The 16028-nt window shown below is 42.6% G+C and overlaps 1 protein-coding gene across 1 annotated transcript in view; it reads right to left on the bottom strand.

Moving 5' to 3' along the window:
- cpne2 (copine II) overlaps window positions 1–16028 on the bottom strand; it is a 52209-nt gene that overhangs the window by 19242 nt on the left and 16939 nt on the right. The window lies entirely within an intron of this gene.

Genomic DNA, 16028 nt, shown 5'->3' with positions numbered 1-16028 from the left:
GTAGAATGAGTGTTGCTGAGCAAGCATCAACCTCCAAGTCTGAAAAGTGAAGTTAAGGGGAATTACCGTTTTTTACAACCTGGACCTTATTTCTGGCATAAAATACCATCATTTACTCACCCATATAACTTTGGTGCCGTTTGGAGTCGTTCGGAAGATAATTAGATCCGCGTATATCCATATAGTGGGAGTGACTGGGGCACCGAAACACAGCTTCTAAACGCATTATCTGCCGCGAAACTGGTTCATTTCACCAATATTTTGTTATGATACGCTAGTGCTATTCCCCGTTGAGTTACCTGTTGTCTATTCGCCGACGTGCAGCGGTTTGTTGTTCTTTAGAGGCTGCGTTTTGGGTGCCCCAGTCCCTCCCACTATATGGATATACGCGGCGCTCCGCTGGATCTAAATATCTTCTGAACGACTCCAAATAACACCAAAGTCATATGGGTGAGTAAACGACCGTATTTTATGCCAGAAATAAGGTCCAGGTTGTAAAAAACGGTAATTCCCCTTTGGTGCTAAGTGGAAATAACTGCAGTTCTTCAAATGACCACTTGAGGCTGGCTATGAAAATGAGCCAAGGTTAAAATGTCCAGCTGTACAATAGAAATAAACATATTTACAGATACAGGTACAAGACAGTTATGGTCTAAACTTCTCAGTTCAAATTGTGCAAATAGCCAAAGTCCAGGGTGTACCCCGTCTCTCACCCAATGACAGCTGGGATAGGCTCCAGACCCACCTTTGAGGTGTCATGCTTTAACAGTAGTGGTGTTTTAATGGGCTGCCTTCACCACTGAAGGGAAGGGAGGTATATGTAGCATAACAGCAAAAAACCAAACATCAGAAATGCTTGAATCTTCTTTGACATAAACTAAAAACAGGCAACTAGGAACAGGAGGAACCACGGTAGGAGTGCAGTGTTATTGTTCCCCTCTTCTGACACTGTAGAAACCCAGAAGACAGGCGCATTCATCTGGCAACCACACAGGCTGTGCGTTTTAATATGTTATTAGTTATTCCGTTCAATTCTGCTGTATGTCATGTAGATGTGGGATGAGGAATTTAATGTTATCTCCCAGTGTGACACATGCTGCTCTCATTAACGCCTTGGCTGGAGTCACTAAGAGCTTGACAGGTTTAGGTTTGTTAAAATCCCAGATTCATAAAGTCAGGCTGCAACCTATCTGCCTTTTACTTATTTATTTATTTATTGCCCAAATTAATTTCTAGTTTTAGAAAGTTAACTTCTGAGTAAGCAGGAAATTCCCTGTTGTGTAAAACAGTGTCTTCACAGGGGGGGTGTAGCGTGAGCAGCACATTAGCGGAGCAGCAGAGGCAAACTCTGGCGCTCCGTCTGTGTCTAGATACTGTTAGAGGCATTCAAGCACGGTATCTATTAGTACGTAACCTGCATTCGAAAGCAATAAAAGATTAAAACACATGGTAGTTACATACGCATTCGCTGGATTGATCAATATCTTTTCTAAAGCTAAAAATTGACACAGACTACGCACTTTTATGCATGGTAGCTTCTTCACACTGGTTGCTTTCACATTAAAAGAGTCACTGAAAACTTACTCTAAATTGCCTGTTAGGGTTGTAATGATGTGTTTCAGTATGAAACTAACACAGAAGCTTTTCAACAACCTAGACGAAAACTGTTTTAGTGTTATTCCTGCCTTTTAGTGTCTTTTTACATGAAGTGCAGAGGTAAAAAAAGTTGCTGCCGGAGTTTTGAAAACAGTGTCTGAGCTGGAACATCTCATTATCTAAGACTGACAGCCTGATTTTTAAAAAGATCTGCTGTAGTCCTGCAGTGTACCCTGCACACGTAGCCAACTGATATGATTAAGTAGATAAATTTTTCAGCCTGTTGCACGTTGTGGTTTTGCGTGTATCCCAAAATATTTAAAATAAGTGGTTGTAGCTCTCATGTTTTATACCGTTTAATGTTATATACAAGAGGAAAGTAAGAAGTGCATTCATCACATTTGTTAAAGGACCACTGTATATGACTCAGTGCCATCTAGTGGTGACATTGCTGATTGCATCTAACTAAATACTTTGGAAATTGTGTAAGAGAATCCCCCCACTTCGGAATCAAAACACAAATACCCCTGCGCAGACTCTGGCAGGTAACTTGCAAGATGCCACCGCCCGGAAACTAGTATCAGTGTGGCTAATGCGAGGGAGGGGGAACGCACTGTCCATATTTATATACAGTCTATGGTTCAGCACTTTTGAATGTAAATAAAACGCATTGTGTTTCACAGAAATGTCTCGACTGAAAGCTAACTAGTTGTTCCAACGATCAAAACACCTTACATACGATGATGTTATCATTCAGTGGAAGCCAACTCAAAAGTCATTCTGACCTCATTGCAGGTACAGCAGTTAAACAATTTGGGCAATTTGCAGTTTGCTGAAATCGGCCCAATAGGATCGGACCATGGATTATGACTGATTGGATTACCCAAGCACAGTGTTTGAATGGTTAAAAGAAAAATCTTTCTTTCCCCCTCCGTTGGTGCCTCGACTGATTGCAAATCCATTTTTTTTTTTTTTTACTAAAAGATAACCTTAAATCTTACATATTGAAATTGTAGGCCTCAAGGATACACACAAAGTGAATGCAAATATAATTTTTGTTAACAAGAAAATGTAGTTCTTTGAGTAAAACTAAAAAAAATACTGTAGCGCAGCCGTTTCCATTAAAGACACAATGACCCTGAAAACATAAAAAAGGTGTATTTTTAACCCAGATGACCACAGGGTGACACTGTGATGACGTACAGTGTTACAGATAGGAGCACACACACAGATGCTCCCAACACATGCAGCCAACACGCATGAGGTAGACAAACACGCACGCAAAGAGACACAGCCCAACATGATATAAGATTAAGAGTGACAAGCTTTTCCTCAGGCGGAGAATAACGGTCTCTGTGCCGACAAGAACCTGACCCACAGTTTCCGGCCCTCCTCCTATCAGCTTAAAGATGCTCTAAACCTTCTCATTCTTTCTCAATAGGAGTGTTATAAAACAACAATGTCGCGGTTCAGTAAGGACAGAGAAGAGGAAAAACAGGGCAGGAAGAAATTTTGGTAAATGTGAGAGAAAACTGGGAAACTGAGGTAAAGAGGACACAGTATGCAGAGCAGCAGGAGTGACAGACAGAGATGCATGGTGACAGAATTAGGGTACTGTTGAGTATTTTGAAAGGGTGTGTGCATGTGTGTTAGTCCTGCAACAACATATGGTGCTGTGCAAAAGTTTTAGCCACAGATGTGAAGCTGTCCAAATGAATTCTGCTACAGAAGCATCAAAGGAAACAAATAATTTGGCCCTGACAAAATCCAAACTCAACATCGCAGAGTCACAGCATACTCGTAGGATGCTAGAATTCAACTTATAATCAGATTAACAGACCAATCCGAGTAAAAATGTCTCACGTATTGACCACAGTCAGAACGGACATGCCCAATTTTCAACCAGATTTGAGATGGAGCGGTGTGTAAACCTTTGATAATGTGTTCAATATGAAAGTATTGGCTCCTATTTACCATGTAAACACTTTCTTTCTGGTTGGAATAAAAACATTCTTTCTGTGCATGTTTTCCCGCCATGGACGAATTTCCAGGAGGGACAGAAAAAACAGAGGAAGCGAAACAAAAAGTTGTTGAAACAAGTGTTTGAAAAAGACGAACCAATCTGAAATCGTTGTGGGCAGCGACGTTAAAAACATTTTTAATTTTTTGTTATATTTCCACTGGATTTGACGCCCCACAGAAAGAAACACCACTTAGTCAAAAAAGTTCTATTCGGGGCATGTGAACGCATACACCGATCAGGCATAACATTATGAAGAGCTTCCTAATATTGTGTAGGTCTCCTCCAAAACAGTTGGGATTTATCAGAGAATGGACATGGGCCTTCTGAGGGTGTCCTGTGGTATTGGTAGTGGGTCCTATGGGTTGAAGGGAGAGTCCTCTGTGGATCATCCCACAGATACTTGATCAGTTTGGGATCTAGTGAATTTGGAGGCCAGGTCAACACCTTGTGCTGTTCTTCATGTTTTGTTTTTTGAGTTGTTCCTAAAGCGTTTTTGTACCTGTGTCAGACTACATCCTGCTGGGGATGGCTGCTGCCATCAAGAAGTGTCATTGCTATGGGGTGGGGGTGCCTGGTTTGGTCTAGGTGGGTGCTACATGTCTAAGTAACATCTACACCAATGAATGCCAGGTCCAAAAGTTTCCCAGCAGAACATTGAACTGTCACAATATGGTCAATGTTATTTACTTCTCCTGTCAGTGGTCATAATGTTGTGGCTGATCGGTGTAAACTGCATGTATTGTAAGTATAACATGCTAAAGTTAAACGTGTGATGTGCAGCTTTAAAGTTGAGCTGAGGCTACTTGGCAGTTTGGTCTTGGGGCTTCTGTTGAAGGTGCCAAAAGTGAGATTTGATCAGTGAGGTTTCAGAGAACTCAGGGTTACACTGTAACTACATATTTTACATAACTACCCATAAAATTAAAAGTCAATGTTATTTGCTTCTCCTGTCAGTGGTTTTAATGTTGTGGCTGACCGGTGTATCTTCTCTTCACTATTTGTTCTGCTAAAGATGATACTCATGTTTTACACTGTTTTATTACTATGGCTTGTGATAACTGCTGAGGAGGACAGGATCATTTTTAATCCGTCCCCGTGGTCTACTGTATGTCAGTGATGTTCATTTTCTCCTCTGCTATGCGTTCATTTTTGTCTTACTATGAAGCCTAAAATATGTACGCCCAAACTGACGTTTGACGGCACACGATCATCTTCCTCAAAACTACCCCAGCGTTTTTCCTCCAGTGTCCTCTCCCCTTGACAGACGTTATTAATTTGATGGCTGCGAATCTGATGACAGTGGGGGATGACACCATTCTGCTTCCAACTCATTCCTCCCCTCCAGCTATTAGTAATTTGCGAACACACGAGTAGACTAAGACACAACACGAAAAAAAAAAACACACAGCCTCGACGAGCGAGTACGGCGAATTAAAACGAACAGGAGGGATGGAGGGAGGCAGGGAGGGAAGGGGGGCTGAGCAGCATCTCATTAATGTGTGTTTCAGAGCCGCGACGTGGCAGAAAACGTCTGTGACCGCATTAAATAGACGGATTCCAAGACAGACAGGCAAATTACTGTCAAACAGTGCCAAACGTGCCAACGTTCACGCTGGAGTTTTCTCAAGTCTCGAGTCTCTAGCCAGGACGCCTTAAACAGCAAGAGGAGAGATGGATGCACTGAGGTGTGGTTGGATGGGTGAAGGTGTTAGAGCTTCTGTGAACATTTTTCTGGAGTTATTCTTTCTCACTCTGAGGTGATAGAGGCTCACTGATGACCAGAAGCTGCTGTCCACTACCAGAGTCTGCTTTGGTCAAAATTCATTTTAGTTTTAAAAACTAAACTGACCGTCATACATTTACAGCTGTATTATCATCACTTTTCAGTGAGTTATCATATTTCTGTGAGAGGCCTCTGTGTTTTGGGTTCTTGGGTTCCATCCAAACTGACTGCAAATTTGGGCAGAATTGTAAGACATCTGGTATAAGGCCATGCAAAAATACTGTATGTCTGTATGAATATTATAGTTAATTAAAGCTAAAATAGCTAAAATAAAAAAACAGTACTCTCCTGCAGTTGGAGGAGGTTGCTCTGATTAACGTAGGTGGTGTCCTGCTTTTTCACCATTAGTGGCACTCTGATGACCACTTAATCTTCAGACACTCATTCAAGGTGTGCAAGGGGATGAAGCATTTTTGGGGACAATGTTAAGACTGGGTTGTAACGCTTGTTACGTACTCCACAAGAAGCGAGAAATTTGTTCAAGGCAAGAACATGTTAGTTTCAGCCGTTTCATTTACAATTCCTGAGACACTTAAGTGCCAAACTCCGGGGGAGTCCTAATAGGGCCCTCCCACTGCAGTATATGTCACATGTGCTAAGCATTGTGGGAGACGGACGGCGAGAGGCACTTTTCTTATTATTTTTGGACAACGGCCAGTCGTTTTATTCAGCATGCAGCCAGGAGAGATTAGCCGTCACACAGCGAATATTAGCATCTGGGAAATCACAGAGTGGCCACTAGCGTTTCAGTTTTTTCCGCAACGCCCACTTCCAATTTCTGACCAATCACAGAACAGTAACCAGACACCACACGAGAAAAAAGGTGTGCAAGCCGCGAGAACTCCCAAGCGATGGTATGAAGAACAAATTTCTCGCAGAGTATGTAACAGCCTTAAGCGGCTGATAGGTGACCTCCCGTTTTTGGGCCTTCAATAGTGTTCTTTGTCCTCCAGGTGCAGGCGGACCACTGAGCGCTGACCTGAAGAGCCAACTCTCCTGTGTCGAGTCAAGAAGGGAAGGGCTTGTTTTCTTTTCCCAAGTCAGTGTATTTTATTCAGATTCAGAAAACTTTATTTGTCCCCGGGGGGCAATTTAAGGCACAGGTGAGCAGCAAAAGGTGCAAGTAGAGACATTTTGAGGAGCAAGAACCAAAAATAGAACAAATTCAAAGTATATACGAGTTACCATGCCATAAATGTTTTCACTATCCAAAATGTCAATGGGGAAAGTAAATGGACTGTATGAGTAAAGTGAAAATGTAAACAGTAAAGTAGTTACAGGGATTATATATTTACAAGTTATTGCCAAGGTATAATGGGTAATAAATATAAAAATATATATAAAAAATGAAATAAAATAAATGAAAATAGAAATATTGAAAAAGTTCTGTGCTGTGAGCCTGTTGACGCCAGACTTAAAGTAAAGTCTGCATGTTGCCATGGATAAGAGTAATCCTACAACCATGATAAACTTTGATACACAGTGCCGTCCTGGAAATGGTGTTTACTTCTACAAAATTAACTCAAGAGCAACATGGCAAGACCAAAGTTGCAAGACTGTAAGTGAAAAGTAAAGTTTTATGTGCGCGACATCTCATTTCCTACTCCCTCTCCTCCACTGCGATAAATGTAAATGCACACAAACTAATGTGCACTGCCGGCTTAATGGAGGTCCATTATGTCAGTCTCCCCTGGTGCTGATCCAAGAGGCTGTTAGTAAAATGTCCATTGCTGGTTGCAGATTCCTTGGAATCAGCCATTACAAATTATTCATATAGAAAATAAAGCTGCAGGGAGCCTGTGCTAGTTGCCTTAATACACTCTATTAACATGCAGTTTGGAGGCACTTCTCATTATCGTGTATCGCTAACATGGAGAGATAAAAATTAGCATGACCCATAGGGCGACTGCAGGAATATACCCGAATTATCCTTAAAGCGCAGTTCTGAAGCCCCGTTGCTCGATGTGTTCTCCCCCCCTTGAAGCCGATGCATTTGACCATTACAGAGGAAACTCTTTTGCTACTATCATTAGCTTACACCTTTGGAAGTGGTCTGCATACTGTAGCCTCTGCATGCTTTCTATACATTCAAAAAGACTCCACTCGCCAGAATCCACTGAGACCAGTTGTGGCCTGCACAGCTCTGAATTGTATCATAAGATACGAATAATAGCATAATTCGTCGTTCACAAACAGCCCATCAGCAGTAGCGGGCTGTGTCTTTGTGCTGGAGTGTGCAACAGAGAAAATGTTGCTCTCTCCTGCAGCTCCCACAGCCGTGAGGAGAGACTTTTCCTTCCTGGAGATTAGGATTAGAGCCGTACTAAGTCTGATTGAACACCGCAGAGCTGCTCCTTCTGCATGCGTGTGCGCCTTCGCGTGTGTTTTTGTACACGGCCTCTTCTCTCGGTGTGTGTGTGTGTGGATATAAGTGTCAGCGTGTGCGTGAGAAGATGTCTCCTCTGATTGCGTGAGACTATGCACGTCTACATCAGTCAGCGTGCACGAGCAGGCGATGTGCACGTTGGACCATCACACCTGTGGTTGTGGGTCTTCTTCAGAGCATGTGTTTGAAGAAGACAGAGTGTGAGTGTGTGTGTTTGTGTGCCCAACACCGGTTTTGGAGTTTGCATGTAAATCGATCGCAGCGTGAAAGCAGGAAAGAGAGCGTGAGGAGGATATTATATGTTTGCACTCACATGACGTGTGTGTATGTAAATGAGCTCGTAAGCAGAAGAAAGGAAGTATCTGTGTTAAGACAGCATTAGGTGTGTGTGTGTGTGTGTGTGTGTGTGTGTGTGTGTGCGCGAGTGCATCAGTGAAGAAGCTGCAGGTCTGTGACAAAAGGCAAAAAGATTAGGAGGGAGCAGCGAGGATTTGAAGAGTTACCGCTCTGCCTTAAATTTGTTCGTTTCATTAGCACTGGAACAGGCAAATGTTCCCTTTGCACTAAAATTAAAACTGCAAATAAGCAGAGTGAGGAAATAATTTAAAAAATACCTTGAATCAGGAAGATGTTCTTACAGAAACCCAAATCAGCAGCACACTACCGACAGTATTTTTGTGCCAGTGATCTAGAGATGATGTCCTAGTGGCTACGTAACCAAACTCCACCGTAGCTAATTATAGACAGATCGTGTTGACCTCCCTCCCCCTCTCTTCCATCCTTACTACCGCATCTCCTGAATCATTAGACGGTCTCGCGTACGCGTAATATACGCTCGCAAGTCAGGAACTTTCATGGATGGCAGACAGGTTCTCTCCAAAGTCCTCAACTGAAAGTCCTTCCCTTGCGCACTCACTTAAGGACCGCGACACGTAGAGCCGGCAGCCATCCGTTTTCCAGCGTTGATATTATGTGTTATGAGTGGTGAGAAAGAACTCAAAAGCAGGACATAAGGGGGAAGGCAGGAGCAGGAAAGAAAATAACTTTAATAAAAACAGACAAAGTAAGGAACAAAAAACACTGCAGGGTATCCAAAAACATAAACAGCGGTAACTCCACAGAGATAACAGCACTGGGGTTACTTCACAGATAACCTGACAAAGGGAAACGCAAGGTTATATATATATATATATATATATATATATAGATATAGATATATATATATATATATATATAGACACACACAAAGGGGCTGAAGAAATAACAAGACACAGGTGAAACCAATTAGGGGAGGAGCACTCAGACAAAAGACACAAGACAAGACAGGTGAGTGGAATCACAAGGGGCGGGAACAGACAAAGACAGGAAGTGAAAGTTAAACGCAACGAGAAAACCAATTACAAAATAAAGCAGGAAACCAAACTGGATAAGGAAAGGGTACCAAAACACAAGATCGTGGCGGTCGAGCAATCCGTGGGCGTCTGTGTTGGTTTTCCAATCAGCTTTGAACAACAGTTTGCAGCTCCTTCTAGCTTCCTAGCGTCACAGCTAACATTAGCTCTTCCGGTTTCCAGTGCTGACCAATGAATATGGACAACAGCTACGTGCTGGCATGAAGATTTATTCATACATACAAGTTTTGAAAAAATATCTGCACGTACTGATCTTTGTTGAACAAACTAACCCTAACCCTAAGACCAGTCAGGCGCTTTAACTGACATGCACAACAACTATGGAATTCAATTCAATTCATTTACAACATCCGGTCTGAAACCCAGCCTGAAACCCCCAGAGCAAGTCTGAAGGCAACGGTGGCAAGGAAAAAATCCCTTTTAACAGGAAGAAACCTTGAGCAGAACCTTAAGCTCATATGGAGGGACCCATCTGCCTAAAGCTGGCCTGGTAGAGACAGAAAAGAGAGAGAAGAGAACAGCAGGAGAAACGAGATAAACATGGAAGACTGGAAATCAGGGACAGATATTACAGAGGAACAGTGGCAGGAAGCCTTAAAACACATCTATAGCTCTTCAGTTTGTCTAAGACACAGCCATTTACAATTCAACCCCTTCAGAACCTTCTGAAAACCCGGTAACCTTGGCTATAGACCACTTCTGTCAAATGAAAGGTTTAGACAAAAATTACGGTTCCTTTAGTTCAAGAGACACGAATTTACTGAGCAACAGAGTTGGCTTCATATTGAAAAGCGTGATTCTGCAGTGACTGATCAGATGAAGATGCTAGTTTATAATTATGGAAGATGTAAAGGCTTATTTAGGGTACTGCGGAAAATAGACATAACTTATGCACGTAGCCTGTGCCAGTGTGAGCCATTTATACTTGTGCGCTCGTCAGTCTGGCTGGAGATGGAGAAGCAGCTGGAAGTACCCAGAGAGAACCCACATAGACACAGGGAGAACATGCAAACTCCACACAGAAAGGTCCCAATCAGCCTAGATTCAAACCCGGAACCTTCTTGCTGCGAGGCACAAGTGCTAACCACCACAACCACAGCGCCGCCTCCTATAGTTATCAAGTTCGGTTAATTTACCTTGAGTTTTTAGAATTATTTAGGTGTATTCGCTAATTTTGACTTCACTCTAATCCAAGGTTCGGCCCAGATTATGTGCTAATGTTAGCTGTTTGCAGATCCTCGCTTGAACCTCGCTTGTTACATGGTATGCCAAATTTTCTTTTATAAAAACAGTGTCAAAAACATGTGTATAAAGCCTGTCAACAGGCAAAAACTACCAGCAGCCTGACTGTGGCATTTCTATTTTAAAACCCTGTTTTGGATGTTTGCATTTTTAGGAACATCCTGATACACACTCAGCCGGCAGAGAAATATTTCCACAGCTGAGAGCATGTCCAACGCCGGCCAACCTTTTTCTGAGGCACTCGACTTGCCGGCTGATGACAGGGTGGAGAGGGTTTATTATTCACCTCAGTCGTCCAAAAGAGAGCAGGGTGGATGCAGAGAGTCCTGGGTGTCAACTTCAAAGCTCAGCGCAGCTGGATAAACTCGTTCCGGTTTTAACAGGTCGTCAAGAGGACCTGCTTGCAACTAAAACTATTTTGTCATTCAGTAAACACTAAGATTATTAGATACTCTACGGTGAAGTGGTACCACTGTTATAGGACGTTCAGGGAAAGGATTTCTGATTTTATCTTTCTTGTACACACAGTAAACACCACCCCTCCTGAAGGCAGCAACCTCTTGATCCCCCAGCATTTCATTTACACGACGTAATCATGAGTTTGAAGAGAGGATAACACAGCAGACATCAAAGGCTCACCTTGCCTGTGCCTGAACCAAAAAATTTGCACTTGAACACACCACAAAGACTACAACTGGCACATACACTATATTACCAAAAGTATTCGCTCACCCATTCAAATGATCAGAATCAGGTGTTCTAATCACTTGGCCTGGCCCCAGGTGTATAAATTCAAGCACTCAGGCATGCAGACTGTGAAACAAGACATTTGTGAAAGAATGGGCCGCTCTCAGGAGCTCAGTGAATTCCAGCGTGGAACTGTCATAGGATGCCACTTGTGCAACAAATCCAGTCATGAAATTTCCTCGCTCCTAAATATTCCACAGTCAACTGTCAGCTCTATTATAACAAAATGGAAGCGTTTGGGAAAAACAGCAACTCAGCCACGAAGTGGTAGGCCACGTAAAGTGACGGAGAGGGGTCAGCGGATGCTGAAGCGCATAGTGCAAAGAGGTCGCCGACTTTCTGCACAGTCAATTGCTACAGAGCTACAAACTTCATGTGACCTTCAGATTAGCCCAAGTACAGTACGCAGAGAGCTTCATGGAATGGGTTACCATGGCCGAGCAGCTGCAGCCAAGCCACACATCACCAAGTGCAATGCAAGGCGTCGGATGCAATGGTGTAAAGCACGCCGCCACTGGCCTCTAGAGCAGTGGAGACGCGTTCTCTGGAGTGATGAATCACGCTTTTCCATCTGGCAATCTGATGGACGAGTCTGGGTTTGGAGGTTGCCAGGAGAACGGTACATTTCAGATTGCATTGTGCCAACTGTGAAATTTGGTGGAGGAGGAATTATGGTATGGGGTTGTTTTTCAGGAGCTGGGCTTGGCCCCTTAGTTCCAGTGAAAGGAACATTGAATGCTTCAGGATACCAAAACATTTTGGACAATTCCATGCTCCCAACCTTGTGGGAACAGTTTGGAGCGGGCCCCTTCCTCTTCCAACATGACTGTGCACCAGTGCACAAAGCAAGGTCCATAAAGACGTGGATGACAGAGTCTGGTGTGGATGAACTTGACTGGCCTGCACAGAGTCCTGACCTGAACCCGATAGAACACCTTTGGGATGAATTAGAGCGGAGACTGAGAGCCAGGCCTTCTCGACCAACATCAGTGTGTGACCTCACCAATGCGCTTTTGGAAGAATGGTCAAAAATTCCTATAAACACTCTCCTCAACCTTGTGGACAGTCTTCCCAGAAGAGTTGAAGCTGTAATAGCTGCAAAAGGTGGACCGACATCATATTGAATTCTATGAGTTAGGAATGGGATGGCACTTCAGTTCATAGAATGAGTAAAGGCAGGTGAGCGAATACTTTTGGTAATATAGTGTAACTCTTCACACCAGTTGGTGGCAGTAGTCTGTGATCGTCATTCAACAGGAAACCAAAAGAGCCACTATTAGCTGGGAGGCTAGGAAGCTAGTAGAGATAACAAACTGTCGTACAGAGCTGGGCTCTAGAAATGCCAACGACAGAGGTAAAACTAGTGCCAACAGTGCGGGACACGTTACAAAAAAACTAGGGTCTGGTGCGTCATGGACCTTAGCCACAAAAAAAAAAAGACACAACCCCCAAACTCTTTAAATACTGTGTTTTGCTCTATCTATAGCACCATGTCCACTGGTGTACATGCAGAGCGATCCAAAACTCAGCTTTAGTCTGATCACTAATTTAAAGACTAAAAATAGATTAGTCCATTTAAATAAAACTTAAAAATAACCATGCACAGAAACACAACTATAACACTGTGCTCTTCTTCTTCATATTTTTCAACCTCACTCATGCATCACGTCACAGACATCATCAACAGCGCAAAGCGTCACTATGGCAACAACAACTATCCCTTTTTGCTCTGAAGCCTCACTTCCAGCAATAAGACAAGGGCGAAAATAACCGGGCTGACGGTGGAAGTTGTCGCTGTCCGTGTGTGTGTGTTGCACCCATGCAGAACACGTCCTCTGACACCGACAGCATCTCTGCAACAACAAGTCACCCCTGCGAGTCAATAACTCTGCTATACTTGACTGAGACCTTGAGCCAGAAAAAAAAAAATCCTCACACGCTATGACAACATCACCTTCTAGAGGAACAAGAGGGGCACGGATGCAATGTGCAGGAGGCAAGTGACACTTAAAGGGCACTTCAGTGAAACTTGTGTTTCTGCGCTGGATAATTCTGAGATAATCGTATTGTTTAGAATAGAATAGAAATAGAATAGAGTTACCTTTATTGTAATTGCACAGCAAAAGCAGCACAATGAAATTTGCTTGTGTCGTCTCTAAAACAATAGCCGTACTCACACATTCACTCCCACATACACATACACACATCCATACATAAATACTTAAAAGCATCAAAGGTAAAAAAAAAAAAAAAAGAAAAAAGAATCACAAATTAAGAGCACTTACTACACTTAGTTCCACATTTATTAATAAAATGCAGAATTTATAGTTTCATATTTGGTTTGAGGGATTCAATTATCTTCTGCAAATGCAATTTAAAGCTCAAACTGCGTTTTCTGTCTTAATCGCTCGTAAGTAAACCATCCACATTAACTACTGACATAAACATGGCCACGTATTTAGACATGCAGATTAAACTAAACTCTGTGTCCCTGTTAAAAGCATCGAGGCCTTGAGACAAAACAGCTTCCTGTCCACTGAACTCACATAGCATATATAGAATGGAGTCTGAGTTTGAGGTTTAAATAGGAAACTCTGTGGGTAACCCATCAGAAACTTGCGTGACTTATTTCTGTAAACAACCAGGGGGTGGGGGGAGGGGTGGGGGTGTTTTTCCTTGTCCTCTTGCCCTATGAGTGGTGCTCTAACAACCCTTTGTCAGTCAGAGTCTCCAGAATGGAGTCTGTGAAGGTGCTCAGTCATCCAGGTTATGGTATATCCAAAAAGTGTTTAAAAAAGGCCACTGGACATGTAGAGTTTTTTTGAGAAGACGTTTCGCCACCCATCCGAGTAGCTTCTTCAGTTCTAGGGGACCGGTGGGAATTTAAATAGGAAACTCTGTGGGCAACTCATCAAAAACTTGCTTGACTTGTTTCTGAAAACAACCAGAAACTGGTGCAGCTAATGGGGTTGAAACTTCTTGGGGACAGAACGACACATAAGTACCTAACCGTTAATGGAAATTAGCTGCACCAGTTTCTAGTTGTTTACAGAAACAAGTCTAGCAAGTTTCTGATGGGTTACCCTCAGAGTTTCCTTTTTAAACCTCAAACGTACCACATAGAACTGAAGAAGCTACTGAAGACGTGGTGAAACATCTTCTCAAAAACTCTACAAGTCCTGTTGCCTTTTTTTAAAACTCTTTTTGGATATATATAGAATGGAGTTGAATAAATAAGTTAAAAAATCTGTACAAGTCATAACCTCATAACCTCCTTTATATTTACCTGTTGTCTTGAAAATTAAAGTCCATTTCTGCAACACTTATTTCTACAAGAGTACAGCAGCCCCGTAGCTTTTCTCCCAGAAGATGTTTAGTAACAATTAATGAAACTCGACACTTATCTCAGACATTTTACATTAACAGCGTCGGCAGCCTTCTACTTTAGAGTAGAGTGTAATGTGAGGAGGAATAATTAATCTAAAGAAAGTTTTGCTGACTGTCCATCAGGGGTAGACGAGGACAGGACGGTGCTGGTGCTGTAGAAAACAGAGATTGTGCTGAAATCACCGGGAGAGACGCTGCTGGTGTGAACGACAGGTAATTTCGGCCCCTTGAGAGAAAGTTAAACTGAGCATTTACAGCATTTTAGAGAAAAGTCTTCACGTCAACCTAAGTACTTACATAAGATCTAACCAAGGTGTATAAAGCTCCACATTTAAACTGCCTTCCCTATTTGTATTTGTATGCCATGAGTCAATACAATGTGCTGTATAGTTGTGTCACACTGTATTTTGGGGTTTTGCACGTTCCCTGTTTTATTTTGAAATCAGTTTTATTCACTTTTTCTTTATCCAAAAAATAAAAGGGTTCAATGATGGCATCTGGACTCATTTTCTTGAGTACATTTCACCTCTTATCCAAGAGGTTTCTTAAGGTCTAAAAGACTTGTTAAGAGTATAGAGTCGCACCCACTCAACCAAGTGAGATATACAGGTGCTCCGAGTTCAGGTTTTTATTTTAGAACATTTGTAGGTGGTGCCCACCTGAAGCTCAAAGTTCCTGTTGATCTCTGAATTAGAGGATGTTGTGCAGATTAACCAGGTTGGTGTCTTCTTCTATGCACTATTAATAGTTCTCTTAACAACTAACTAATGGCCAGAAAGTCTCACCATTGCTGAAAATGAAGCAGGAAGTAGAAACAAAAATTAACCCGACTGGCAAAAAAGACACAAAGGCGACTAGCGTTTGGGTGGCGTTGTTACAGAGCGAGCCAGACTGATGAGTGCAGAAGTATAAATGTCTTGCACTGGTGTAGGCTATGTGCGTAGGTTACGCCGTCTGTCCCGTAGTACTCTAAATGAGCCTACAGTTTAGCAGCTCTCTGGTTTGGAAGCAATAAAAAGTAAAAACTAAAGCAGCTTTACACAATAAAACCTACAATAAAAGCACACAGTAGTGCACAAATCAATGTAATTAGTACGGGGGGGGGTTTTTCCACCCGCCTGTGGATATGTAACTACTCATTTGCCAAACTATCTATATTGACATCCCTTGTGTTTCCTGGTGCCTGGACATTTGTACTTTCCGTGAGTAAAGCTTGCTTTCTGCTCTGCTAATCTGCCTCCTTTGTCTTGCGTTCGGGGACATATTTTCCTGGAGAAGACGCTTCGACGGGAAATGCCACAAAGTCAAGCACGTAAGCGACAACTTTAACACATACGCAGCCACATCTGGAGCCTGGTTCGGGTTCACAGAGCTGGGAAATTGCAGGAGAGACGCAGCGCATGTATTTTCTCTCACCAAACAGTGTGTGCTGCACGCAGGATAATAATAATA

The sequence above is a fragment of the Chelon labrosus genome (assembly GCF_963514085.1).
Source record: "Chelon labrosus genome assembly, chromosome: 11".
In the NCBI taxonomy this organism is placed as follows: domain Eukaryota; kingdom Metazoa; phylum Chordata; class Actinopteri; order Mugiliformes; family Mugilidae; genus Chelon; species Chelon labrosus.
The sequence above is the reverse complement of the archived record's forward strand: the minus strand, read 5'-3'. Positions and strand labels throughout refer to the sequence as shown.